Source organism: Anastrepha ludens, chromosome X (assembly GCF_028408465.1).
Source record: "Anastrepha ludens isolate Willacy chromosome X, idAnaLude1.1, whole genome shotgun sequence".
NCBI lineage: Eukaryota > Metazoa > Arthropoda > Insecta > Diptera > Tephritidae > Anastrepha > Anastrepha ludens.
The window spans coordinates 49571897-49599613 of NC_071503.1; positions in this window are offsets into that span (position 1 = coordinate 49571897).

Consider the following 27717-nt stretch of genomic DNA (forward strand, 5'->3'; position numbering starts at 1 on the left):
CGTATTTCGGCCTCTCGTTTCTTCTGTCGGATAATACGTCTCTCTTCCTTTTTCAGCTCTCTGTAGCGATCCCACATGGCTCGCGTTGCGCCCGATCGCAGCGTGGCTCTATAGGCGGCATCCTTTCTTTCTGCGGCAGCATGACATTCCTCGTCGTACCAATTGTTTTTTCGGGCTCGCCGGAATCCGATTTCTTCTTCGGCGGCGGTACGTAGAGAACGAGAAATGTTGCTCCATTGCTCGCGCATGCCGGTTTGTTGGGCAGTGCTCTCCGAGAGCAGGAGTGAGAGTCGAGTGGCGAATCTTCTGGCTGTCTGTTGTGATTGCAGCTTTTCGATGTCGAACATTCTTTGCGTAGGTAGATGTACGTTTTTTGCTGCACAGAGGCGGGTGCGCAGCTTGGCTGCAACAAGGTAATGATCCGAGTCGATGTTGGGCCCTCGGATCGTACGTACATCTAATACACTAGAAGCGTGTCTTCCATCTATCACAACATGATCGATCTGGTTTCGCGTTTTTCGATCAGGAGACAGCCAGGTAGCTTGGTGTATCTTTTTATGCTGGAATCTGGTGCTGCAGACTACCATGTTTCGGGCCCCGGCGAAGTCGATCAGCCTCTGTCCGTTACCGGATGTTTCGTTGTGCAGGCTGAATTTTCCGACTGTGGGACCAAAAATTCCCTCCTTGCCCACCCTGGCGTTGAAGTCGCCAAGCACGATTTTTATGTCGTGGCGGGGGCAGCGCTCATAGGAACGTTCCAAGCGCTCATAGAAGGAATCTTTGGTCGCATCGTCCTTCTCTTCCGTCGGGGCGTGGGCGCAAATTAGCGAGATGTTAAAAAATCGCGCTTTGATGCGGATTATTGCGAGACGCTCGTCCACCGGAGTGAACGACAGTACTTGGCGACGAAGTCTCTCTCCCACAACAAATCCGACACCAAATTTGCGCTCCTTTACATGGCAGCTGTAGTAGACGTCGCAAGGTCCTATGGTTTTCTTACCTTGCCCCGTCCATCGCATCTCTTGGATGGCAGTGATGTCAGCCTTTACTCTCACGAGGACATCAACCAGCCGGGCAGAGGCACCTTCCCCATTAAGGGACCGGACATTCCAGGTGCATGCCCTCAAATCATATTCCTTATTTCGTTTGCAGGGGTCGTCATCAGTAAAGGCAGTTGTCATCCGAGGCTTTGTAATTCTTTTCATTGGGGGGGATTTTTAAGTGGCGGGTCCCAAACCCAGCGCACAACCAGCTATCCTGGAATGCTTCGCCTTCTCACGTTAGCTCACTCCCGAACGGGTGTTCGGGAGCTACCCAGAGGATACGTGGGCTAATCCCGGCCGTTGTGAGCTGCTTGAACCATATGTAGAAGAATCGTCCTGGCCACTCCCAAGTGAATGGCGATCAGTAACTTTCCCCACTTGCGTGGACTTCTACACATGGAACCATCCTCCATATTTGGAATCACACTATGATTATAATGACAACTCTATCAAAATGGTATTGCCATCTTTTTGTCTTAAATACAAGTTATTGTCATGGGAGGAACTAGGAGTAGCTGTAAAACGATTCGATTTAAAATGAAATATCAACATGGAGGATATCTATTCAGAATATTGTTGGCTGCGTCCAGTGTATAATCAATTACCAAAAACCCTATCAAATGACAAAATATGGTCCATTTTTTTCAAAAAATCGAACGACGAGATGAAAAATTGATAAAAAATAGTTTAAAAAAACTAAAAAACACACTTTTATTGCCAATCGAACTAAAAAGTATAAAATAAATTTTAATGACAAAGAGACCTATAATGAAGTAATAGCACTTGAAGGATCAGTCATAGTCAACTACCTCAGAGCAGAATTATAACAAAAATTAAGATACAAATAGAATAATTCAAATTCGAGTTGAAACCGTGGGATGCTTGATATTGGCAACTACCTATGTACAGAAGGTTATGAAAGTGAAGCAAATCGTTAGCATAGGTGTATTTTATCGAGAGGGGATTATTTTGAAGGGGATGAAATTGATTTACAAGAATAAAGAAAGATTTTTCATTTTACAACCAAATTCACCTTACTTTTTGCCCACAGGTAAAAAAAGAAATTATTAATCCTGGCAATCCTAATAAGGATAATGGAAAACTTTTATCAAATTATTGCATTGTCATCGGTCCTTGATAGGTGTGCAAAATTTCAAGTCGATCAGATTTTTAGAAGCCAGTGAAAATTAAGCTCAAAGATTCCGTTACATACATACATACATACATACATACATACAACCCGACCTAATAAAAGTGTGTTAAAAAAAAGTAGTGTCTTTTGTCTTTTCGATACCAATAAGTAATGCTTATTGCGAGAAGGTATTTAGCTTATTCAATAGCATTTATACGAAGGAAAGAAATCGTATGTCTTTAGATCTCATAAAAGCAGAACTTGTTATAAGGCTTAATTTTGATAACGATTGTAGCTCGTTTATTGATTTATTAAATACCCCAAGTGGTAAAAACATGGTGCAAGCTGTCAGTAACAATTACAAATATATGCGGAATTGAAGTAAGCTTGGTACTCTCTTCTACTCTTGGTATAATTAATATTTAATTCTTCAAATGTCTTATCCTTTAAGAAGGTCGAAAACACTTTATCCGTTTCTTAGACGGGCTTATTTGAAATCATTTAATCTTTTGTTAATGTTTAATTTGTGAGAGAATCTGAAAGCAGAAACACAAGGAACTTTTGAAAATCCTTTATATTTAAAATAAATATAAAAACAACTAATTTTAAAAATTCGAGAACTGGAAAAATATTTTTAAAAATGGTTTACTAAAGCTTTGAAATGTTTGTATGTTTTTATTTATTTTTTATTTGTCGCACCTTACCGAATGTATGTATGTATCTCTGCACATAGCAGTTATAAAATACATGTACATTATTTTTTGCTTTATATGTTAGAGAAAAGCATTTTATCAAAAAAGAAACTAACTGTTGTACGCAATATATTTAAAGCAGATTTGTCCCGATATATTGTTCATATGTCCAGGCTCAGGCCAATATATATCTGGCAACCCTACGTACCATACAAGGAGAATTGTAGTTGAAATGTCCGCAAGGTCCATGTATCATGTGTTTGGTAACTACTGCATGCAATTTAGGGTCAACTGTTTCATCTGGAATTTCAGCTGATATTATGGAATCAATCTCATCTGGCCTTATTTTGTCCACTAACCAGACTAATATGTGCGCTTTTGCCATTCTACAGAATACATTCAACAACGGGCTCGGCCATTCACACAATGCTTTATTAAGAAATTCATGAAAAATTTTAAGTTTTGCTTAAAAACTCTGGCAGTTATGTCATGTCTATTAACTGGTGTTTGGCTATGTAGCAATTCCCTTTTGATTTCGAACCATTTTGGGTTACATGTGAATGTAACAAATAAGTCTGGGCGGCCATAATGCCTAACATATGACATAGTATCCTGAGCATATTCATACATGTGGCGTGGGCTTCCTATATAAGTGGTTGGCATAGTTGTCATTCTTCCCACATTATTCACATTGCCATCCGCATTTATAGCATCACGGAGATGAATGTATTCCTCTCTCGTCGTAGCTGTCGTTGGTCCAAACGGATGTGTGTCAATCGTTCAGTCTCAATTTTAACATACATACATGCCAACTGCAAATTGATGAAAAAGTGTTTGACACATCAAAATATGACGGATCATCAGTCTGTATGAATAGAAATTCATAGCACTAACCTTTTTATCTGGTAGTGGGACCAATTGTGGCAACATTACTTCGCCTCCAGCACAACAAAATGCTGTAGATTCATGAGTGTATCTTAACGCCTTACAATATTTACAAATTATTTTCATTTCCCCAATTGTTACCGATTTGTCAGCACAATAATCAATTGCAGGTTCATAGTGGAATGCAGCTCGTTCAAGAATCACAGGAGTATTCCGTCTGCGGATTAGCTCATTTTCATTATGTCGTGCTTGCTGTTGTTGTGTTTGATATGCACGAACTCGTTGCATTCTAAGCCTCTCTACTTTATTATCACTCACTAAATAACGCAATTCTGACATAGCAATACGACTATTTTCTTGATCTGTCTCTCTATGGTCATCAGTGCGGTTAGCACGTTTCGCACATTTGATTGACTGCGACGACCTATGTCAGGTCGTCTTCTCCTCGACATCGTAAATTGTAAATAATCAAAGTGAGACAATTTTTCGCTCGCTTAGCAGTAAAGTGTCACAATCACCAAATATCAATAAAAAAGAGCACATTACTTGGAATGTCACTATCACAAAGGAGTGCCAAAGTAAAGAAAGTTCTCGCTCACTCATAGATATCGTAACACAATATCGTAATACTTCTTTCCGTGTTCCAAGGTACGACAGAATGGATTGATATATTAGATGGTTGTCAAATCTAATGTCAAATATTATGGTGAAACATTTGATATCTTAAAGATTATCACTTGTTTGTCAAATATTTTTAGGTGCGTCAAAAAATTTGTCCGTTTCATAACTGCAATATGAGGCCCGATGAACACAGTGAGTGAATATAATTTAACAAGAACTTTATTGATATTGAATATCATTGATATTGAATATCAATAAAGTTCAAATTGACTCTAAATTTTATTTAGAAAACGTTTATATGGGAAGAAGAAAAGTGCTGTTTTTATGGTTTTCCCGGCAATTATTCGAATTTCACATTTCTCTCACCTTTTAAACCTTCCCTAGATCTCCACGGACATTTCAAGACCAAGATATGATAAAATCGTTCAGCCGTTCTCTAGTTTTAGCGAGACTAACGAACAGCAGTTGATCTTTATATATATAGATCCACTTAAAAGGTAAGAAAAAAAGGAACAAGCACTGGCTGCTAAGGCCTTCGGCTATTGTTTTAATAATTGGCTATTGGTTAATAATATAGATAAAGAAGAAAAAAGGAGTTAATTATATTATACTAAGTTTACTAGATACTAGCTCCAAGATAATAATATATTATACCTATACTGGAGAAAGACGAACCACGGTATTAATATTCCGGCATTTTGAATTTGACGGATATTGGTTTTTGGACCTCGAGAGATTGAAGGAGTTGTAGTGATGTTGGTACTGATTTGCTGTCACTGCATATTATATATTTATGGTTTTTTTGGAAAGCAGTATACCGCTTCAAGTAACGCAGTAAATTATCTATGACTAAATAGCTTGGTACGACCCATTATGGACGAGATGGGTTTTCTACGAGAATTGGTGATACAAGTATGTTCAGTTCTGTGGCTTGATTTAAAATTTCTGAAATCGTTGATTTTCGTCCATTTTTACTTGCCTTGTGTTGACATGAAGAAACGCATTCAAACAAAACCTGGTTTCTGCAATATAAAACTCTAGGGATACACATCAGCGTGTTTTTTGATACCCTTTCCACAAGGGTAGGTAGACCAGCTTCCGCTAAGAGGGCATACATGGAAGAAGTAGGAAAGGCTCTAATGCTCCTTCTAGCTGCTGCGTGATAAGGCGCTTCATGCGTTTCAGATGAGTGCATGCGCAATGTCCGTAAATAGTTAATCCGAAGTCTATCTTAGATAATATCAAAGCTCTAGTTATATAATATTTACCAGCGTTTGTGTATGAACATGTGTGTGTCTTGATAATAAGCTTAGGCCAACATGTTCACAATTATTCTTAAAAGTTATTTTTTTTTTCAAATATTATATAATTCCAAGTACTTTAAGGGTGATATTGAGGGGAAAGTACACTTATGTTCACGGCAAATGTGAAAAGTGGGACTTTTGTCAATAGACAGAGTTGCTCCTGATGATTTCGACCAAAGTTCGAGTTTAGATAGGATGTAAGTGAATGAGTTTTTGATAGTTGTTAAATCGGTCGTCTGCATAAGCAAAGTGCTCAACATTATCGTTTGAGGATATGATAGAGCTGACTTCTTTGAAGGCTTTTATGAACAAGATTACAGAAAGAGGAGACCCTTGGGGTATTCCGTTGAAAAGTGGGAGAATGTTAAACTCATTGTTGTCAACACGAACGAAGAATTTGCGATTACATAAATATGATCTTATGACTTTATATATTTTTTCTCCGACTTTCCAGCGACTAAGCTGTTCCAAGACAACGTGCGAGCCAACACTAGCATACGCTTTTCTATACTAAGTACCGAAACATAGTCTTTGTTTGCTAAGGCTGTTGAGGAAAAGTTTTCAAATATATGACGTGGATCCATAACGCCTAAGTTTCTCTGAAATGCAAACTGATGAGGACTTAAGCGGTTATTTGCTGGACAAACCATACATGACGACGAGCAATGATCTTCTTCAAAACTTTCGAGATGCAAGGTAACAGGGATATAGGCCTGTAATTAGAGATGAGGGAGTTTGGTTTGTTTAGGTGATATTAAATCGTGAATCGGGATGATCGCAGCATTTTTCCAGGGACCCTTCGGTCTCTTAGTAGCGTAAAGCAAAGCGGTGGTATTACGTGCCTACCTTACCGAAGGTTAAAAGTGAAAAAAGCAAAAACGATCCTAAAAAGGAAAAAGTAACTCTAAATAATAACTCTCCTAAAACATCTCCTCCTCCTAACTTCACTCAAAAGAAAAATTGACTTTACTTAAAAGAAAAACTGAAGAATAAAAAGACTTTAGTTAAAAGAAGAATTCAAGAAAGAAGAAGTGACTCATCTAAAATCTACAAGAGCCTTGAAACCTCAACAACAACTTTAGCTAAATACATCCGAAAAAGAAAATCTAAAAAGGAAGAAACAGTAAATCCAATCAACAGAAATCCTGAAACTTCTTCAGCAAACATACTAAGTAAAACGTAAGAAAAGTAAAAACTAATGAACAGAAATCATCAAACTCCATCGACAAAAAAATAAGGTAGACCCTAAGATTTATTTCCAAAAATTAAAAAAGTTTTTCCCACAAAGGGGGGAAAAACGTTATTTATGAAATCCTTTACCTAAGATTCAAAAAAATTTCAATAAAATTTATTACTACGAAGTTTTCAAATAAACCAATAGCGTTTTTAAAATAAAATTACATTTAAAGTGAAGTGAAAAAAAGAAAAACTTAAAAAATTAAAAATGGCAAATGAAAATAATTCAATTAGGCCGCCTGTGCTCCCTCATAATGTTAATCCTGGTGAGTTAAGCATGGACGACCTAACAGCACTTATTTCAAATTGAGAGACAGACATTTTCAGACGGCGAGGACCGGAAATGGTTCAAGCGGCCTTAAGCCCTGATACAGACGAACAGAATGATAGGGACCAACAGATTGACGAACGGCATAGAAATAATTTAAATGACAAGGACAAAATTCCAGACGTAGTAAAATGTTTGAAGGAATTTTCAGGTCAGCCGGGGGAATATAATTCATGAAAGAAAAGAGTGGACAGAATATTAGGAATATACGATCCGAGTAAAGGAACGCTCGGTGTAATTAGAAATAAAATGCCTCACCGTCTATTACGGTGCCAAGCGAGACTTGTCAACTTTAGAATACCAGTTGTCAACTTTGGTATAGGGCAACCAAAGTATCCAAGATTTTTACTAAAGGATATACACCCACTCTCGCTAATATTGAATAAAATAGGATATTTGCAAATGGGTAACGACTCACTCAATATAATGACCAAATCTTACAGAGATAAAGCCTTAGACTCATTTATAAGAGGTCTAAATGGAGACTTACCGCGTCTCCTAGGAATGAGGGAATCAGTAAATTTACCACAGGCCCTCCATCTCTGCCTTAAACTTCAAAACCAGAATTTTCGAGCGAACCATGCTCATAACACAAGGAGAATTGCTCCACCGCAATGACCCCCACAACCGAACTTTCAAGGCAGGGGAAAACAGAGATTCTACCCTCATTTAGCCCATATATGTAGCATAATAACCACCAACTTGGCAACCTAGACCGAGATTCTACCCTCATTTAGCCCATATATGCAGCATAATAACAACCAACTTGACAACCTATACAACAATTTTTTCAACAAAACAATCCACAGAGTCCACCCAAGCATAAAACTCGTCCAGAACCCATGGACGTAGATCAAAGCATGCATTCTCGGCATATAAACTACATTAATAGACCCCACAGAAATGACTTACAGGAGAAAAGACCTGGTTCAATTTCTTACGCCCACCAAAAAAAGTTACAAAGAACTTTTCACATTAATACTGAGCAAGTACAGCCAAAAACACCCAACAAAGAATACATTGAGCCAACAGACATTTATTTTTTAGCTTAATAAGCTCTTCGTTACCTTACTTCCAGGTTAGAACGGAGAGCGGAGATATTCTCAGATTTTTAATAGATACAGGATCGAGCAAAAATTATCTCCAGCCACATCTGGCAAAGAAAAAAATTAGAAATAAAAAATCATTTTACGTAAAATCAGTTGCAGGTGATATTAAAATTACTGAACACACTATGGTAAAACTTTTTAATCTAGAACATGAAATCAAATTCTTTTTAATGCCTTCCCTTATGACTTTTGACGGTATCCTCGGAAATGATACCCTTAGGGAATTACAAGTCGTAATTCATACAGGCGACAACTACATGTCATTGGGAAATGTAACAAAACTAGGTATTAAGCAACTTACTTCTGCAACGGTAAATAATTTAAATATATGTGAGGTATCGCCCCAACAAAAAGCGAATAGGAACGCTATTGCAAAAAAATTCCCTAAATTGTTCATAGAACCTAATGAGAAACCAAGGAGAAGAAATTTTTGTTAAATTAAATAGAAGATTAGGAAATAAATTATCTGCCAGATATAAAAAGGAAATTGTGGCAGAAAACTATAATACAAATATTAAAACGCAATCTGGTAGAATTGTGCATAAAAATAATATCAAGCAGTATTAGGAATAATATCAAACTTATTTTTTTATTTATCTGTTTTACAGGATCAACTATGCGGACTTTAATGACTATTTTAACTATTGTAACAGTAGCAAATACCCAACAACTTCATATTCACGACCTAACTAATAATAATGGGTATATAACTATCAAGGTAGGAGAAGAAAAGACAATAAAAAATTACTGCAACGTACTCAATTTTTTGAACGAGACGAGACAAGACCATTCTTTTAATATCTGAAAATATAAAATCCTTTAAGGCCACAACATATGAGGGCAAACGACTTTTAGATTCAATGAATAAAAACGTATAACCTCGAAACAAAAGCGAGAAGGGACCAATGTGCTAGGAAAACTACTAAAGTTTATAGCGGGATCCATGGACAGTGACGACGCGGAAGAAATATACGAGGCAATAACAAACATACGAGACGACGAACGTAACACTAACACAACACTGAATGAATTAATACACATAAACGCAAGTATGACAGATCAAATCAGAAATATTACAACCCATATCAATAGACAACAGGCACTCATTAGTGGATACATAAATAAATTTAAAGACGAATCATTGAACAAGATAAGCACTTTAAAGGACGAAGTAGAATTTATTGAACAGACATACAGAATTGACAATGGCATATCCTTCCTCCGAAATCACATCGACGCCATTGGATAGATCATTTTTTCTTGTAAATTAGGCATAATTCCTTCCGATATACTTACGGAAAAAGAAATTAATTTAATTAGTGACTGTGACAGTTACAGCAGAATGAAAATTGCGGTCATGGTCGAAGATAATAATATCATCCTAGTATTCCTGGTTGTCGAAGATCGAAAATCGAATGTCAATTTAGTATTATGAGCGGTGCATGCCTGTCGAAATTTTCGATGTAGGTATAGTATACCGAATTTAGAGTCGAACGCAATTTTGCGTTCGCTTGAGTAGCATATTGCGGGAAAATTTGTTAAAATGTAAGTAAAGTAAAGTTGTTTGCGATTATTTATTGTTTTATAATAACCAAATAATAAAAATATACTAATTTTGTTAATTTTATGCAGGTCGAAAGTCGTGAGTGTCAAATAGCAATTAGAAAGGCTGGTTGCATTAATGGAAGAGAATCCACAATTCGCAAAAGGATTTTGCACAAAAGTTCAAGCAGCAAAAAAATGGGAGGAGTTTACAACGGAGCTGAATCATTGGGACCACCAGTTAGAACGGCAGCAAAATGGATTAAGGTTAATAATGGTTTTTTTTGTGATTTTTGTAGAAATACATTTTTATTTTCCCTAGGCAGGTATGAGCTGACGAATGACGAATATTTGAATAAAGAAAATTTATAACAATAATAAAAAAGAAACTATGGCGTAAAGGTTTTTACTTAATACTTTTTAGTTTTTTCCATAATATTCTAAGAATTTCATTTCTTATGCTTTCTGCTTTTCCGTTATTTGACTCCACTTCAATATCTCCAGCATCATCGTTGAGGGCCTCATCGGATAACTCTTCATCCGGAAGTTGAACATTGTAAAGCAGACAACTGTTGTGCAAAGCTGCACACACATTCATAATTTGTGTTGCTTTTTTGGAGAATAGTGGAGAGCTCTTGCCTGCAACAAACATCTTAATCGGTTTTTCAAGACTCTAATTGTTCTCTCAATGATACTTCTCGCTTTAGCAAGTTGTTTGTTGTATATCCTTTGTGAAGACCCTCCCTCAGTGTTTCTGAACGCCGTCATTAAATATGGTTTTAGAGCGTATCCAGAATCACCTGAGACAGACAAAAATTATTAAAAACGGAATTTCAATTGGTGTTTATTACATACCGAGGAGCCAAGTATTGCGACAGCCATTGAGATGTTGCTCCTCTAAATGCACTTTCAATGGCGACATGTTGAAAGCCATAGAATCATGCGTAGCTCCTGGAGTTTTCGCATTTACATAAGTTATTTTCATTGTATGATCACAAACCTAAAATTTACATTATTCGCATTGAGATGAATTGTCGAACCACAACTCCGTTGTACTCATTTTCACAAAAAATCCTTTTTTTTTATCCTTTAAAAATGTTGTTATCAAAGAATTTCCATACAACCGCTTTTTATTTTATTTTGATTTGCTGTATCAGCTGAGAAAAAATTATCTATTGTAAATGCGTCGAGCGATCGAAATTCACAATAGTCCTATTCTTCAGCGAATGAGCACCATAATACCAAATGAAAATTCGTTCGATTAGCACTTTCGACTACAGTCGAAGATCGAATGTTGCTCATAATAAGGGCCCTTAGTCTTGGATACATGGAACAGTGGTTGGTTGAGCTGGCGATGCGCGTAATACATAGTATAACACAGTAGTTGTCAAGCAACCGCACAGTTGAGAAGTCGCGATATTATTTTTACAATAAATTTCCGATTACTATATCATTTTTACAATTTATTTCTAAATACATTGAACATTTAAATTAACTATCAACTAACAACTATGTTACATATGAGGCTCGTCCCAAACAACTCAAATAAACGCGTGCGATTTCCGCTATTTTTGCCGCAAATTGGACAAAACAAATGCATAATCTGAACGAATTTGTGTGTGGTAAATGAACAAAAGTGCATAAATAAAGTGTTGTGTGTGTGGCAACTGATTGGCGTATGTGATTTTTAAGCAGAAAAAGGTCATAGGAATACGCTAGGTACGATATACGAATCGTGCCCTTGAAGTTGTCAGCATAAAAATAACAGTTGTTGCGGCGCGAAACGCGTGAAGTATATAACACGCCAAATAAAGGTAATTACGGCGCAAAACGCGTGAAGTATATAACACACCAAACAACGCTAGTTGCGGCGCGAAACGCGTGAAATATATAACACGCCAAACAGTACATACAACAAACGTTCTTAAGGCACATCAAAACAAATAGCGAAAAACGTAAGCGACAGCAAAAGCAGTAGTAATAAGGAGGGAAAGCAGCAGCACGAAGAGGGGAAGCAGAAGATAGAAAAGGAGAAGCAGGACGAGAAAGAAGTACACAGTGAAACAGTAAAGGGAGAACACCAATATATGCCGAACGAAGAGAATTTACAAATAATAAAGCTAGTGCGGATACTGGCTAGAAAAATGGAAATCGAAGAGCAGCACAATAGAATAACAAAAATGAGTGCAGAAAGCTTCGGAAAAATTATTCCCGAGTGTGATGGAAATTTTGACATTAAAGCGACAGCATATGAACTTAATCCTAAACAAAAATGTGTGCAAGCACGCGCAAAAATGACGTCGGTCGTAAAACTATTCTTAGAGTCAACGGAAATAACCGAATACGACGAATTAAAAACAGCGTTAATAGAAGAATTAGTGAAAGAATACAATAGTGCGGAAGTGCATAAAAAACTGTCAGAACGCGTCAAAAAGAACACAGAGTCGTTTCACGAGTATTTGTTACACATGCGCAAAAACGCCTCACTAAGTGATATTGAGGAGACGTCTATCGTTCGGTACGTCGTCGATGGCTTGCGTATAAAAAGCGAAAACAAGCCTTTCTTGTACCAATCGTTACAAGAAGAATAGGAATTTTCGAAGACTTTAACAAAAATGGAAGATTGTACAACGTACGCGCTCCGTAAACAAGATCGACAAACCTCAAGTCGCGGACAAATAGTCACCTATAGAAAAAACAGAACGCTGCTTCAATTGCGGATCACCAAATCATAAACGAAAGGACTGTCGTTCTGAGACAAAGTGCTTTAAGTGTAATAAATTTGGACATACGTCCAAAGAGTGCGAAAACAAGTCGAAAGTGGTTAATGTAGTGGTTGAAAAAGAACGCGTAAAATACGTTTTGGTGAAGGGTGTTCACATTAATGCGCTCATAGATATGGGATCAGATGTAACGATAATGTCAAAAACAACTTTCGAAAAATTGAATATCGTCGATCTGCAAATAAGCGATACTACGTTGTTCGGACTCAGTAATGTTAAAACTAAACCAGTTAGTCGTTTTGTAGGCGAAATATGCGTCGATGATTTATGCACAGCTCAAACGATGATGGTTGTTCCAAATGGCACAATTCAATACGACATGTTGTTAGGCTGGGATTTCGTTAAAAAGTTTCGTTTTGGGTCCGGTACTGACGGATATTCGTTTATATCCTTGCGGTCACAACAAAACATAAAAGAGCCATCGGACGCGAACATTTACAACATAGTTGAGTCGTGTAAAGAAATAATGGTTCCGTCGCGATTCGAAAAGCAAGTGCGAGAAATGATTGCGGATTATAAGCCTGCAGCTTTAACGAAGGAAAGCGTCATATCCAAAAGTATTGTTCCGGATACAACAATGAAATCATTTCATCACTCACTGAGCCGGTTGCCTCATCATGAACAAACAGCTGTAAGTACACAAGTTGATGAATGGTTACAACGAGGAATAGTGCGGAAATTCACGTCGGACTTTGCCAGCCGAATCGTAGTAATAAGAAAGAAAGACGGCAGCAAAAGGATCTGTATCGACTATAGAAACCTGAACTCGATGGTGCTGAAAGATCGGTTCCCGGTGCCAGTTATTGACGATGTACTTCAAAAATTGCAGAAAGTAAAGTTTTTTACAGTTATGGACCTGGAAAATGAGTTTTTTCATGTCAAGCGAGACGAAGAGAGTAAAAAATACACGGCGTTGATCATCAAAGAAGGTTTATTCGAATTCAATAGAGCGCCTGTTGGGTTCTGCAACTCGCCTGAGGTTTTCATCCTTTACGAAAATCACATCTTCCAAGACTTGATTAACAAAGATATCATGGATTTGTATATCAATGACATAATCATCTACGCTTCTACGACAGAAGAATGTTTAAACAAAATGAAAATGGTATTAGAAACAGCAACGAGTTGGAGTTTAAATATCAAGTGGAAGACGTACAGTTTCTTATAGTCAAGGATAGACTTTCGGGGTCACACAGTCGAGAATGGAAGAATCTCACCAGGAGAAGAAAAGACTAGGGCCATAAAAAAGTTTCCGACGCCGCAAAACATAAAAGCAGTCCATTCATTTCTTAGATTGACGGATTTCTTCCAGAAGTTTATTCCGAACTACGCTCTAAAGGCTCGACCGTTGACAAATGTTTTAAAGCAGCATAAGCAGTTTGATTTTGGAAGAACGGGAAGCTGTACAAGAACTGAAAGAAACGCTTATATAAGAACCAGTGCTACACATTTTTTGTCGAGACGCAAACATAGAACTGCATACTGACGCATCAAAAGACCGATTTGCAGCCACGTTGATGCAACAGGTCGAAAATCAACCCCATCCGGTATTTTTGTGGAGTAAAAAGACGACGCCGAGGGAATCCGCTCAACATAGCTACATCCTTGAAATTAAAGCAGCATATCTAGCATTAAAAAAGTTCCGATACTATTTACTGGGAACGAAATTCAAGCTTGTCACGGACTGTGTAGTAGGTTGGATTAAAAACCTTTTTCTGAAAATTTTTATTTCGGCCTATTAGGGAAAGTTGCCTCATATAAAGACAATCAAATGTTTATATGGAGTCATGTCAAAATTTTGAGCGCGAATACTGCCACACGTCCTTGCAAAGAACTTCGACTGTGTTAATATTACAAAAAAAATTTTATACCAATTTTGTTAAGCTATTTATGTGTAAAAAGCTCTACAAACGAAATTTTTGTCTATTTTCAATATTTAGCGAAATATATTGAAAAATACTAAAATTTAAATACCGAGCCATTGATTACGCAAATGTCATAAAAATTAGCTTGGTGTCAATTTTAAACTGTTTTACTTTCTTTTAAATGCAAATCAAACACTTTTTTTGAATATCGAATCATTGAGAGTTTGTAAAGCTTTTAATATTAACTTTTAATTATTATCACAGAACAAATTATACTCACGCTAATTAAAGAATAATATCATAGATCTCTAAGTTGAGACATCATACAACAACACAGAAAAAACGGTGTCCCATCTTTGCTATAAGTGTGTTCTCAAACGCAGCCTCGCATGGCCTGTTAAATTCTTAGTTATTACAAATCTATCCTTTAGTGATAATTCTATCGCCTATCCACTATCCTCTATCCACTATCCAACGGAAATCTATCCCTCGTTTTTTCTGTGAAGTCAACACATTAACTAAAAAAAGTACTCTTAATAATAATAACAAAGTTTTTCTATTTACTTATATAAGATAAAAAAATTAAAATAATTACCTTGTTCTCATAAAAATATTATAGTTTTACGTAGTGAACTATTATGTCCAGTATTTGGACATGGACGGGTGTTTGAACCTAATGTTTTACCAAGTTACGAAGATGTAATTCTATGTTACTTATGGTTTAGTAAGAATAATAAAAATCAATTTAAAAATCTTGCAAGTGACACTTTCGTGGAGGTATCTCAAAATTTATTAGATATTTGGAAATCAAAGAAAAACCCCGGAAAAATTGTTCATCCCAGGTGGCTTACTATGGCGAATAAAATTTTAAGATTATATGTATCAACAAGTCATCCTTCAGAAAATCTTATGATGTTAATTCATTTTATTGTGAAAGTTTATGCACCAATGTGGTTTGAAATAAAAACTAAACCAAGTTCCATATATGGGTCAAAACATTTACATTCAAATATAGTCCGATCGGGATATCTAGCAGAAAACCTAAAAACGATAGTGGACTCTGTAATGTTTTTTTTGGACATCCGGAGAACATTTTGTTGCCTATGATGGCTGACGAAGGAATGGACGTGAAGGTTTTGGCGTTAGAAAAAATAATTAAGAGTAGAGAAACAACCGGTGTAAGCATACAATTTTTTAAAATACCAAAATTTAGTTTTAGTGCAAACGACTACACGGAAATGATTACCTGGAATGATGTTACACTTACTGAGCCACCACTCGTAACGAAAATAAGCACAGATGTACTTAATGAATGCAAACAACCACCCCAAAAAGTGGATGCACTAATTTTGTCTACGGTAAAAAAGTACCTCTAGCCACAGAAAGATATGCCAAACTGGTAACTGAATCATCAACTGCTGTTTGTGGAGAAACTAGTAGAGATAGATTTATTAGAGTGCGATTGGAATCTCGTAAAGTCATGCCAAAATTTAACTCTAAAAAAGATTGCAGTGTTTGTAAATATTAATTTTAATTTTAAAGCTTAAAAATGAAATTTAATACAATTTGAAATGAATTTGAATAAAAGAAATGTTTGAAATGCTATATTTTGGTACACTTATTCCTTTTTTGATAAATATGTAGGAATTGTTATTGATTTCTTGACTATGATATCTTAGTATTAAAAAGCAGTTGAATTTTCATATTATTCAATATATTTCGCAAAATATTGAACAGACAAACATTTCGTTTGTAGAGCTTTGTACACATAAATAGCTTAACAAGGTTGGTATACAATTTTTTTTTTGTAATATTGTATGAACACAATCGAAGTTCTTTACAACTATGTCAGAATTTTACTCATTTGAAAGAATTTTGAAGGACGTGTGGCAGTATTCGCGCTCAAAATTTTGACTTTACTCCATATAAACATTTGTCTTTGAATGAGGAAACTTTCCTGCATACGCCGAAATAAAAATTTCAAAAAAAAATATTCTCCATACAACTTTCGATCCACCCTAATGTACATATAACCGCACACACAGATCCCTCACTTTATGCCTCACATGCGTATGTTTCCAAAGCAAAAATTCTAAGCCTAGCGACTACAAGAACAAAATACATTTATAGGCGCAACCGTAGCGGCCATTCTTATTTTAGTCGCGGCGGCGCTGGACAATTTCAAATATTGTAAAGCACAAAAAAAAAAATATGCTCGAACTCATATTTGTAGGAGGAAAGTTCTTTCATTCATAAAACGAGACGCCCACATGCCAATTTTTCTCAACGGTCACAAAAATTTACATCTAGGATTGAACAAATCAAATCAAAATAGTCAATACTGAAATATTTCTTATAGAAATGTTTGCCAATATTTGGTGAATCGTGAATTTTTTTCAGGTCGTGTATATGTTTGCAACCATGTATATTTGTAAATATGTCTTCTAAATGCTCGACAGCCGCAGCTGTTGTGCGACAAGTGCGGACAGGAGCGAATAGTAATATGCAAAAAACAGCATCAAGTAGCTTATAAAAAGGTTCTTTGCCGGACATTTCGATAGTAGGAAAAATTTCGAAGTCATTATTTTTTGCTCTCTGATAGTAGGTAAATACAAAGTTAGTATATTCATTACGTATGTGGTTCTCCAATTGATAAAAAGTGCACAAAAACATATGTACATAGCCGCAAAGTTAGAAACTTACACTGAAACCAGAGTGCGACTTATTTGGATGTTATGGTACTGTACATACATACATACATTCAACCTGCGGATGAAGCCCAAAGTACCAAATATTTAATATTGAAACTTCTATGAGCTGTGCAGCGCTTAATCGTTAAACTAAAATTTTTGAGTTAATATGCACTTTTTATTTCTTAAGTTTATTACATACTTTCCCTCTTGAATATTAAAACTCACTCACCCAAATCTCAATGAAAGAATTTTGTTGGGTTGAAGGAATTCAACAAAGTTTTAACACATGCTTAGGGTGCGACCAGAGTGAACGCTGATGCCGAGCGGAGCCGAGCCGAGCTTATTGACGCTTATTTTCATGCGAGAAGAAAATTTGTATATAACACAGTGAATGCGAGAATCAGCGCTGAAATTCTGTTTATTCCATGTGTTTTGCTCTTATGTCATTTAATTTTGTTGTTCATTTGTGTTTATAAAATTGCTGTACACGGTAATGGATTCATCTGATGAAGAGTATTTTGCTTCTCCTGGTGTGATTAATGCAATTATTAACACAAACGAGTTTGGAAAACATCCAATTACACTAAAAAGGAATGAATTTGGTGAATTTCATCATTTATATAATGATTTAAGAAAATATCCAGCTAAATTTCAACAACATACCCGAATGAAAATTGAAACATTTGATTACATTCTGGACAAGATAGGTGTGAAACTAAACAAAAACTGGACACATTTTTTTTTTTTTTTTACACCACTCCATTGGCCAGTTTTTTTTCGATTTTCGTGGTGTGGTGCACTATGGATTCCTTCCACCTGGCCAAACTGTTAATAAGGAATATTGTTTAAGCGTTATACGTCGTTTACGTGAAGCAATTCATCTAAAAAGACCAGAATTATGGGCCAACAACTCTTGGTTTTTGCATCATGATAATGCACCGTCTCACACTGCACTCGTTCTTCGTGACCATTTCGCCAAAAATTCCACGCATATCGTTCCGCAACCACCGTATTCGCCTGATTTGGCTCCGTGTGACTTCTGGCTATTCCCAAAACTCAAGAGGCCACTCCGGGGAACGCGTTTCGAGTCGATTGAGGAGATAGAAGCTGAATCGAAGAAGGTGCTGATGGCTATACCGGAAATGGACTATTTGGCATGTTTCGGGGATTGGAAAAATCGTTGGCATAGGTGTATTTTATCGAGAGGGGATTTTTTTGAAGGGGATGAAATTGATTTACAAGAATAAATAAAGATTTTTCATTTTACAACCAAATTCACCTTACTTTTTGCCCACAGGTAAAAAAAGAAAATATTAATCCTGGCAATCCTAATAAGGATAATGGAAAACTTTTATCAAATTATTGCATTGTCATCGGTCCTTGATAGGTGTGCAAAATTCCAAGTCGATCAGATTTTTAGAAGCCAATGAAAATTAAGCTCAAAGATTCCGTTACATACATACATACATACATACATACAACCCGACCTAATAAAAGTGTGTTAAAAACACAACTGCACTCTAAAAAGTAAACATCAACAATCCAAAAAAGCGAGCAAAACGCTTTGAAACTGTTTTCTCGCACTCATCGGCTTTGCTCTCTGCTCTTGTCGGCGCTCACTGTGTTATACACAAGCTTATTTGTATTGACTTGTATGTAATCAGTTTTATCGCACTGACAATCTTTATCGCACTGACAATCTCGGCTCGGCTTTCAGCGCTCACTCTGGTCGCACCCTTAGGGAGCATTCCATGGAAAATGGTAAATTTCGACCGCCGAACAAATTGCATTTCCGGATGATTATATTTGTGTTAATGTATTTAAATTATATCAATCTTCATTATAAACATCGACCTTTTACTTGACCTCAGTTTGAAGTATCTTTTTTACAACAAGAACAACTCATAAAAATTTTGTTTTCTTCTATCGAAATTTGGTCAAGTTTAAGCGTTTAGTTCTCATTATGTGTGACATATAGCGTGAAACTGATAATTGGTGTTAAAAGAACAAACTTTTACGTTTTGAAACGTAATATTAAAAAAAAGTTTATTCAGGAACAACGCAGATATGCTCTTTTAAAAAATGGTTCGATGATGTCCCGTACGAACGCACTTAACACTGTACAGTTATTTTTGTGCTCATCCGAGTAACTTATTTGTTTCGATTACTTTACATTTAAAGCAAACTACTGGTGCTCGTTTTACTTGTAAAGCATTGATTTCAGTTTGCATCGCAAATAAGTTCAATATTCGGTCGTTAAATTTTGTCCCGTACGAACACGGCATATAATATAAGTTTTTCTTTTACCTAAAAAATGGAGAAAATTAGTGAAAATAATAACAACCATAGCGTGTCACGTTATAAAAAATGGAGAGACGAGAAACGAAAAAAAGGTCCAGATTTCAAAAACAACGAAAAAGAAAGAGTGAAACAGTGGAGGAAAAGAAAAACTGAAGCCATGACCCAGGAAGAAATACAGAAGAGGAAGAAGTACGAAAAAGAAAAAAAGAGAGTCCAAAGAGCCAAAAAGTTGATCCAAACCCAGGACAGGGAGGCTGGCTCAAATATTGTTGGTGATTGCGAATCTGAATGTTTTCCATATAAATGTAAGCAAACGTATGCTAAGGCTGTACAGAAATGTATGCGAAGTCTACCCAGTTCACCCACTAAAAACAGGCTGTTGTAGCGGGTGTGGCAAAAATTCTTGGACTTAGTATTGATAACGTTAGGAATAAATCTATAAATGAACCAATTAACGATGAAGAAACCACCAAAATGGTGAAAGATTTTTACTTTCGTCCAGACATTGTTTATACATGCCCGGGCATGAAGGACACAATGGTCTGTTGGACTAACGGTAAAAACTTACATTACAAAAGCAATACCTCACCTTATTTTTAAAAGAAGTTTTTTATATATTTTAGGAAGAGTTTCCGAACATAAAAATAGAGTTTTCTAGATTTTGTGCACTACGACCGAAAAATCTTTTGTTATAAAAAGACACGCCATCAGAACAGTGCAAATGTATGATTCACGAGAATTTTATTCTAAAATTGAAGTGTTTGGAAATAAGCTACAATAGCTCCTACTGGAGCAACATTCTCTGTGATACGGCCCTTGATTCAAGCTGTTGGAGAAATGTGTGCGATACATGTAAAAATGGAAGTAAAATAGTAATACCTTATGACCCAGGGAAAAATATAATTTATAAGCAATGGAAAAAAGGAGACGATCAACGAGTAAAACTGAAGACAGAAGAAATCAGTTGTGGAGAGTTACACGAAAACCTTATATCCGACTTACCATATGTCATGTATCACATAAATATAAAAAAAGTACAAGCACAAGCATTCCAAAGCGATAAAAATAATAAACATGCAAGAATACTTTAAATTGATTTTGCTATGTCTTATTCTTGCGCATATCAAAACGAGGTGCAGTCAGCTTTATGGAGCAGGGAAAGTGTTACTCTTTTTACCGCTGCTTCATTTTTCATGGCACAATGTAAAATTTTTGTGATATGCTCTGATACAAAGCAAAAAGATAAAGACAGATAAAAGAATTAAAGAAGTTATATGGAGTGATGGTATTCTTCTGAATTCAAAAATCGTTATATGGTCTCGTTATTGGTATATCTCTCTGAACGATATAGCAAACAATTTGAATGGAAGTATTTTGCCACTTCCCTTGGTAAGGGAGTTGTAGACGGAGTCGGTGGCAATATAAAAAGACTTGTTAATCAAAAAGCCCGTAGCCAAGGAAGCAATACTGTAATCCAAAACGCGAATGATTTCACAAATGTTGCTGCCACATTAGTTCCTTCAACATCCATTTTTTATATTTCTGCATCCGAAATAGCTGACAAAATTCGGGATGTTCGTCCCTGGGAATCATCCAAGCCTATACCCGGAATATCCAAATTTCACGAAATATTAGCAAATGGGCGCGAAGTTACATGTAAAAGCCATGCTCAAGATAACAACAGCATCAAATTTTCCCTTTAGAGAACGTTAAAATCAAAATTTAAGAGCTGAATTTCGTACGCGTCCCGTACGAACACAATTTGTCCCGTACGAACATTTTCATTTTTACACTATAAGTCATTTAAACTAAATATGTTTTAAACGTTTTTGTTGTGTTAATAAATTCTAATACAATCACAATCAAATGTCATTTTCGTTTTCTTGTTAATATTATTAGTTTCGCTGAAATTTCACTTAATTCACTATAACTAAGAGTAGTGGTAGACTGGAGCTGTCCCGTACGAACATATAATTTTTTTTTTGATTTTGCAAAGATAGGTTTCGTTTAAAAAACTACCACACAGTATTAGTGCACTAAATAACTCGTTTTAAAAAGTTATGGCTTGTCTATAATTAAGGTTGTAAACTGTAAAAATTCGTACGATCTGTCCCGTACGAACCATGGAATGCTCCTTAGACAGATGAAACGACATACATTTGTTCTTAAATATGTATATAATATAATATAAATGATTTGCTCTTTCTAAACCACTATTGAATTTAGCATACTTGTTTTTTAATAATATTTTTATATTTTTTTGAATAAGTAACGAAGTGTGAAAGTAATTCAAAGAGAAAGATTTATAAATGGAATGAAGAGTAAATTGTAAAATTTAAACAATTATTATTATGGTCGTATTAAAAAGTACCTGTAGCTAGCCTACAGTGTTAACATTCTTTGTTCTAATTATTGGGTTGGAAAATAATAAGTTCATAGGATTTTTATATTTTCTACTATTTTACAACTGTTTGTTTTCTGTTTAGCATAGGGTAAGTATTTATTCGATAGAACTCTTTCTGCTCTACTAAAATATGTTAATTGACTTATTTAATTTTTTATTAGTTTTAAGGCTTAAAAATGGAATATTCAGGAGGCAAAAATCAACATTTTCGGCACCTGCTCTTCTTTGCTTTTCATCAAGGTCAAAAAGCTGCCGAAGCAACCCGTGACATTTGCAACGTGTATGAAGGCAAGTCTACAGCACGGAAATTATTTGCAAAGTTCAAAAGGGTCGACTTTGACGTCGATGACACGTCCCTTAGCTAAAGGCGTTCTGAGTTCGATGAAGAACATCTCAAATCTCTTTTGATGGAGATGGTCACCAAACCAGTCGTGAACTGCGATCATATGACGCTTCTCAATCACCTTCATTCAATTGGATTTGCCGAAAAATTGTAAAGAAAGTCACCTTTAAATTGCTTCTCAGCATGTTGCTCGCCATCGTTTAGACCATCATTAGACTGGTATAACTCACAGCCTCACAAACACATGTAATTTAAAGCGGCTCTATTCCCGCGTCGCTAATAAGTATGTTCATTTGAGCCAGTTGCTTCATCTATTCGCCACTTGCTAACGCGAAAAGAAGAGGCCTAATATTATATGATGATTTAAGAGCACAAAAGACCATTAGGTCGAAGTGTAAACCCCATTCATTTACATGATGGTTTAACGTTTACACATAGTGTTTTTACGAAATAACTTTAACATGCCTATCCAATTTGCGTAGAGAAGAGCATTTACCACTGTTTTTCTTCTTCCTCGTCTTTATCTTTTATTATAGGCTTTGCCTGTTTTTCTTTACACAACATTTAGGATACATACATATTTATATATTATATTAAAGTTTATATACATTGATACATAAATACATTTTAATATTTAGGGATATTACACATAAATTGTTGTACATTCCTGTACAATATAATGCATAAATTTCATATCATTGTTGTGATTGATTTTCTGCTGAGGTAGATATCCAACTTTCTGCCCATCATTTTGGTGGTCCTCCTGGTCATCTTCTTCCTTCTGGTAACCCATCTCGAGCTATTTTTATCAACCGATTGCTAGAGGCTCTTGTCACATGTTCGTTCCATGCTCGTCTTCTGGCTCTTATGAATTTTATAATGTCGGTCACCCCTGTCTGTGTTCTCATCTCCCCGTTTCTTATTATGCGTTTCAGTAGTCCGCAGCAGTTGTTTCGTTTTATGTTTTCTGCACGACCTTCTGCTCCATAAGTCAATATCGGCTTTACAATTGTTTTATAGATTCGTGTTTTATTTTCTATGTCCATGTACTTGTTTTTCCACACGATTTCTCGCAAGCACCTTGATATCCGTGAACCGTTTGCGTATCTCTCTCGCACCTATGTTATTATATCTTGATTGCTAGATACATCTACACCCAAATGTTTAAATTGCATTACTTGTTCTATCATTTGGAGGTCAATCTCCAACTTGCATTATTTAGGTTCTTTTGATATTACTAAAGATTTAGTCTTTTCAGTTGAAACTTCCATATTGCATTTTTTGCATGTTATAACAAAGCGATGCAAAAGCCTTTGAAGATTATCTTCGCAATCAGCTACCAAACCAGCGTCGTCTGCGAATCATATTATTGATATATTTGCACTGTTAATTTCGTATCCAGCTAATTGCTTTACCTCTGACATGATTTTACCCATTATACAATTGAAAAGTTGTGGACTTAAGGAGTCACCTTGCCGCATTCCGCTAGCGCAATTTATAGTTTTGGTATATTTCCATTTACCATTATTTTTGTTGAGCACGTGGTATTGAGATCGCTGATGACTTGTAGGATTTGTCGAGGCGCCTTCCTTGCTTTTAATATTAGCAGTACATCCTCAAGTTTGACGCGATCAAACGCACTTTTAAGATCAACAAAACATATTAAAGCAGGATTATCGAATTTGATCGACTTTTCCATAAGTTGTTGTAAAATAAATATACAACCCCTTGTGGATCTGTTTTGACGAAAGCCTTGCTGCTCCTCTTGTTCTTGTAGGTAAGGACGGAGTTGCGACAACAAAATCTTAGTGAAAAGTTTTTGAACTGAGCTTAGCAGGGTTATACCGCGTGAATCTTGTGGATCATCTTTCTTTCCTTTTTTAAAAATTGGTATCGTAACGCTTGATTTCCACTCCTACGGTATTTTTTCATTTCTCAATAAAATGTTGAAGAGATCTGCCATCTCTTGATGAAGATACTCTCCACAATATTTAAATGTTTTTGAGGTTTTAAAATATTGAAGTTAAGTTTTTAAAACTTTCAAGCATTTCTTATTAAATTGTAGTTTTTATTTTTTGCTGATATTCAAAATCGTAAGGTATGTGAAAAGAAATTTTAAAAAGGAAAGCAGAGTTAATTCGAAAAATGTCTGCTTTCAATAATCGGTTCCGATCGACGCACTTTGAGTGTCACAACCATTGTACAAATCCATACGTAAAAACACTCTCAGATGATTATCAAAAAATGTCCACTGCTCAGATCACTTGATTCCAAAACACTCTTTTCTGTAACATGATTGCATATAAAATGATGAAATTTCATAAAAAATCGTACCAGAAAGTCCTACAAATTTAGACATTTAAAAAAAAGCGTATTGATGGCTAAGATAGATATTAAAAATATTTGTTATTGTAAATTTTTCAAGTCGATAATATTATTTCTTAGTTTTTTGGGGCGATATTTTATTGCTTTAAATGTTACCATAATATGTAACATTTTTTTTTGTCGGGACCACTAGCAAGTGCAGCACTCTGACATTAATTAAGTCTATTGTACTACACTTGGATTCCCTTTTAATTTTCTTTAAATCTACCCGATCTCCGAAGAAATCTGAGTAGATCTTGTGGTGCCAAGGAGCCAAGGTGGTCGCTTCTTAACACACCAGTGCCAAAGACCTCAAACCTGATTCGAGCGAAGGCGGAGCAGACGCACAAGAAGTGGTCCACCATCTCATCCTCCTCTTCACAAGCTGGGCAGAGTACACTATCTGAGATGGTCACCCTTTCCATGTGCTTCGCCCACAGAAAGTGGCCTGTCACCAGTCCAACCAGCTGTCTGCACTCCCTTCTGCTTAATAACAAGAGGGTTTGCGACAGTCGATCGGACATGACGCGTAACATCAGTCAGAGGTCTCGTTTCCCACGATACCCACTTGTCCCGGGACCCATGTTAGCATCAGGCTGTTATATCTACCGACATAGTTCAGCCTAGATTAACAGGGCTCGACTTCCCCTGATGTGGTTGGGAGGCTGTCTAAGGCCATGAGCGCAACTTGGCTGTCGCTGCAGACACATATAGATCTGCCTCTCCGTCGATTTTCCACACAATACACCTCCGCCTGGAGCACAGATACATGCATTCCAAGAGCAAAGTGCAGTTTTGTCCCGCTGGATTCCACTTAAACCCCAGAGCCGGAGCCAAGCTCGGTCCTGGAGCCATCCGTGAAAATGCGAAAACAGTGTTTGCCGGGCTCATTTTCTGAGTTTAACCACAGTTGAGCCTTTGGCAGCATCACACTGTATCTCTTGTCAAGCACGACTCTTGATGGTATGGAGTCAAGGGGCATGGAGAGAATCGTTGGATCGAAGTCCATGCTTTCTCTGTTTTCCAATGCCAGACAGGGGCCGTACCAGTTTCCATTGTGTTTCAGCCTGCAGATGGCCTTCAAGGCCTCTCCTTGGATGAAAGCATCAAGTGGTGGCAAACCAATCAGAGCATCTAATGCCAGGCCTGAAGTAGTCGGAAAAGCCCCGACGCAACAGATGGCCACAGTGCGTTGTAGTCTCGATAAGGTCCTCCTGACTCCCACGAAAGAGACAGTCTACTCATCCAGACCACTGATGCATAGGTGATAATAGATCTTATTATAGCCGTATAGATCCATAAGACCTTGCTAGGAGAAAGACCCCAAGTTTTCCCAAAGACACTTTTGCACTGCCAGAAAGCTGTCAGTGCTTTGGATGTCATTGTTTCAACGTGTGTCTTTCAAAGAAGTTTACTATCGAGGATTACTCCCTTAAGAAAAAAGATGTCCCCCGTGAAGTTGCACAGTGGATGCTCTATATCGAAGAGGCGGAACATCGAAGTGCAGGAAAGATGAAGCATGTCGATTGTTTAAGCCGATACCCACAGCAAGTTCTTATAGTTGCTTCAGAAGTCACAGCTCGCATGCGCGCTGCTCAACAACGGGATAAGCATCTCAAAGCAGTTCACAATATCTTGAAAATCAAACCATATGAAAATTTCAAAATTAAAGGCGATATAATATACAAGGTATTAGACGGTCTGGAGTTGTTGGCAGTACCGAAATCGATGGAGCCCGAAGTTATCAGAATCGCGCACGAAGCAGTACATTTTGTCACACAGAAGACGATACACGCGATCAAACAGTTTTACTGGATATCCCATCTGGAGAGTAGGGTTATACAATACAATTCGTCAACAATTGCGTCAAGTGCATTCTGTACAACAAGAAGTTGGGGGAAAAAAGGGTTTCCTTAATTACATTGATAAAGGTGACCTGCCGTTGCATACGACCCACATCGATCAACTCGGTCCAATGGATGCGACATCAAAAATTTACCGATATATTTTTGCTGTAGTCGACGGGTTCACTAAGTTTGTGTGATTCCACCCCACATAGTCAGCAAGCTGCGAGGAGGTTATCCAGAAGCTGAGCAAGTGGTCAATGATCTTCGGCAATTCGACACGCATCATGGGTGACAGAGGTGCTGCATTCACATCTAACGATTTTAACGCGTTTGTTACAAAGAACAACATAAACCACGTTTTGACCACCACTGGCATCCCAAGACGCAATAGACAAGTAGAACGGGTAAGCAGGGCGATCTTACCTATTATTTCGCAGCTCTCGGCAGCTGATCCTGCAAAATGGTTCAAGTTTGAGTCTGAAGTCCAAAAAACCATAAACTCTTCTTTTCACAGCTCAATAAAGGCGTCGCCATTGAACTCATGGAAGCCGGTGTACCTCAGGGTAGTGTACTAGGGCCTGTACTATATGTGCTGTACATAGCTGATATTCCCTTGCCTGCAAGTATCGAAATTATACCAACTTTTGCAGATGACACCGTCCTATTGGCAACTCATAAAACCTTAGAAGCAGCAACAAACAAGTTACAGCAGACTTTGAATAAAACTCTAGCATGGTTTACTGCTTGGGATATACAAATCAATAGTGGCAGAACAATTCCTGTAGCTTACTCTAACAAGAAAGTTGGGCATAAGAATCTGACAATAAACAATTCACAAATCCCGATAGACACCAAAGCGAGATACCTTGGAATGACTATTGACTACAAATTTCTCTGGATAGAACATATTACGTTGAAAAGAAATGAGGTAAAAAACAGATTCTGACAACTATACTGGCCACTTGGCAGGCGCTCGAAACTGTCATTGCTAAATAAAACCCTTATATACAAAACTGTGATTGTGCCAATCTGGGCATACGGCATAGAAATCTGGGGAACTGCAAGTAAAACAAACATTAACATTATTCAACGACTACAATCAAAAATACTCAGAACTATAACCAATGCACCCTGGTACGTCCCAAACGAAGATATTCATCACGACCTCAACATCGACACATTAGCAGAAATCGTCCGCAAACGCAGCACAAATCATATTGCCCGT